This window comes from Sceloporus undulatus, chromosome 4 (genome assembly GCF_019175285.1).
Source record: "Sceloporus undulatus isolate JIND9_A2432 ecotype Alabama chromosome 4, SceUnd_v1.1, whole genome shotgun sequence".
Taxonomy (NCBI): Eukaryota; Metazoa; Chordata; class Lepidosauria; order Squamata; family Phrynosomatidae; genus Sceloporus; species Sceloporus undulatus.
Genome location: NC_056525.1, coordinates 37226840 through 37230178, shown reverse-complemented (window position 1 = coordinate 37230178; position 3339 = coordinate 37226840). Strand labels below are relative to the sequence as shown.

Genomic DNA, 3339 nt, shown 5'->3' with positions numbered 1-3339 from the left:
TCAAATGTCCTTAAAAGGTGGAGGAAGCATGCATGTCTGGAAGCCAGGCACACTTCCTCAATCGTCAGGGAATCATCGCTCCCCCCTCCCAGCATCCCTGAATCATTCCTGGGGAGTGGATTTCCTATGAACGCAAAGTTTGATTCATAGTAAATCCGCTTCCCTTGCAACGATTCAGGGATGCTAGATGGAGTGACGATTCCCTGACGATTAAGGAAACATGCCTGGCTTCCAGACATGCGTGCTTCCTCCACCTTTTAAGGACATTTGAGCCACATTTGACCAGCAATGGAGCCAGGTATGGAAATCATTAGTAAAGACACACAGCTCAATTCTGTTTGTGTGTAATCACAGGAGCCCCAATGCAACAACGCTCAGCCTACAAGGCAACACTACATAGGGTATTTCTAGTAGAAACACTGAGCAGAAATAATAGCAAACGAAGCTTAAGGGTTTGAATTTTGCCCATGGGCAACAGCTTTCCCATCCCTGATCTAAACTAACATTTGGATTGTACCCTAAGGCTTTCTTGTCTTTAACCAGACAAAGAAATATTAGATCCTAGAAGAGGAAGATGGATGAGATATATTACAGCTGTAGGAGGAGAGTTTATCTAAGACAGGATGAAATCCAAATAAAGACAGATGTGGAGTAGTCTGGGAAAGTGTGGTTTTACTATGTTCCACAGAGAACTGTAACTCATTTGAAATTAATCACCATCAAATTGCAACTGGAGCAAGGCACAGAGCACATGCAGCTACAGGTCAAATTGTTCTTACCCCCCCCCCCCTTTTTTTTTTTTTATCCTGCTGATGATCTAAACAATCTGTCTGAGATTGACCCAGACTTCCTTTCAGAGAAAACGGCTTGTAATTTACTGCACGTATTTGATGGGAGTCCGTTCCATAGTCTAGGGGCATTTGTTGACTTGGACCCAGACTTAGCCCAGCTTTCAATAAACTCAGATGAACTTATAAATGAGCTGGGCTTGACATTTCCTTCTGTGCTGGGAACTAGTCATTAATATTTCACACTACATAGCATTATATTCTACAGCTGCACCCTATGGAATTCTGGGATTTACTGTTCAGGGAGAGTATTTGGGGAGGATGTCTGAATTTAGTAATGGCAGTGCTGACAGGCGGCTTCTTTATGAATGGGATGGTAAACCTACTCTGAATTTTAATGTGAACTTTAAAGGACAAATCTGAGGTACCATTCCTAAAATAGTTTCAACACCTTGAAAAGCTTCTTTAAAGTTCAGTCTAAAACACAAACTAGAGTCACTGCTCTACTGACATGGAAGCCACCCATTGCTAGTGGAAAATAGACTGGATGATGGCAAACAAATTGGAAGCTTAATTGGTACATAGTATAGGTGCTCCTTTCCAGTTGAAAAACTGAAAAGCAGATCAAGGAATAGGAATTCTCTGAGAAGATCACAGTCCTCTTGAAGTTTCAGCTTTGCAATGTGGGTATATCCTTGGATTCAATCCTAAATCTGGGATTTGGTGGAAACCAGGACTGCATTTGCAATTATACTAGTGCACCCACTGGATCTGGCTACAGTGGTATATGCCTTGAATAGATCCTGTTTACAACAGGTTGTATGCAGAGCTCCTTTCAAAAATGTTTGGAAACTTCTATTGGTCCAGAAATCTGTAGCCAGGCTGTTGATCAGGGCTGGTTAAAAGGAGCTTGTTATTCATCCATTAAGAAGCCAAGCCCTTCCTCCAGACTTATTCCCCACCACCACTCCCTTCTCCTTTTGTGTCGTGTCTTTTTAGATTGTAAGCCTGAGGGCAGAGAACCATCTGACTAAAAGATTGTATGTACAGCGCTGTGTAAATTTACAGCGCTTTATAAATAAAGGTTAATAATAATAATAATAATAATAATAATAATAATAATAATAATAATTCCTTTGTTACAACAGCTTCACTAGATTCTGTTCTGCTTCCAGACACAATTCAAAGTGCTGATTATGACCTCTAAAGCTCTATATGATTTGGGACTAGACCCTTTGAAAGACCATATTCTCTCATACAAGCTTGCCTGGACATGAGAGAGGGATTTCTTGGTGGTCACTCCCTGTCTTTGGAATCTCTTGCCTAGGGAGATGAGGCTGGCTTCCTCCATGTTGTCTTTCTACCACCAAACAGAACAGCTTTATTTAGGCTGTTGGCTTTTGGCATTTAAGCTGGTGTGTGTGTAATTTTTTTATTCTTCTTTAATCTGTTGTTATGTTCTACTTGAATTTACTACTGTTTGCCACCCTGCATGCCAGTTTTGGACTAAGGGATAGGATGCACATGTGACAGACAGACAGACAGCTAGATAAGAAAAGCCTGTGGATTCGCCATTAAAAATTATGAGGTAGATCAGTCACTGATGGGGTGCTTCCTGCATTCACTATGGGTGAATGGAAAATTCCAGAGGCTGGAAAAATTACATTATGAAATAAAGCATGCATTTTCCTTATTTATTCACTCCATTTTGCACACAGATTTATGTATATTGTATCCGTTTCCTTGCATCCTTGCTATCATTTTTTGCTAAAAAGGGACAGCTGGTATTTCTCATGCCTTTCTTCATAATTTTTTTTTCTTCATAATATTTTGCCTAATTTTTTCTGTATCTGTTCCAGATTCTTTCTTAACATAACGGATTCATCTACTCATCTTGGCAGAGTCAAATTAAGCAAGGCAATTGATACTCCTTTTTTTTTAGTTATGTTACATAGACCTCTTTATTCAGCAGAATAGGAAAGTACCTGTTACTTCATCTCTGCAGAGAGTTGGGTTACAGAAACAAATATGTACTGTGTTTATTTCCAAAGATGCATTTTTGAGCCTGTATATTCCAGAACTGCGCACACAGCCTGTGTATCCTGCAGTGTCCCACTGAGTTGATTGCTTATTGGCTACATATTTGGAATGTGCTTTCCTTTTAATGCATTTGTTGTTGTTGTTAACTGCCCTTGACTCTGACTCATGGCAACCCTGTGGGTGAGACATCTTCAAGATCTCCTGTCCATCACTGCTCTGCTTCGTTCCTGCTTAGGCTTCCTGATTGAATATCCATTTGGCATGCAATCTTCCTCTGTTCCTACTATCTTTCCTACCATTATTGTATTTTCTAATGAGTCATGCCTTCTCATTATGTGGCCAAAGTATGACAGCCTCAGTTCATCATCTGCAAGTGGTGGGATCATTAGGTGGAAGTGACCATGTTCTCCTGGAATTTGTAATACAGTGGAAAGGAGAAGCCAGGCATAGTCAGACACGCATCCTAGACTTTAGGAGAGCGGATTTCAGTAAACTTAGAGAAGTATTGAGG

The 3339-nt window shown here is 40.4% G+C and overlaps 1 protein-coding gene across 2 annotated transcripts in view; it reads left to right on the top strand.

Annotated features, from left to right (window-relative positions):
• Positions 1 to 3339, top strand: part of IFT52 (intraflagellar transport 52) — a 264845-nt gene that overhangs the window by 350 nt on the left and 261156 nt on the right. The window lies entirely within an intron of this gene.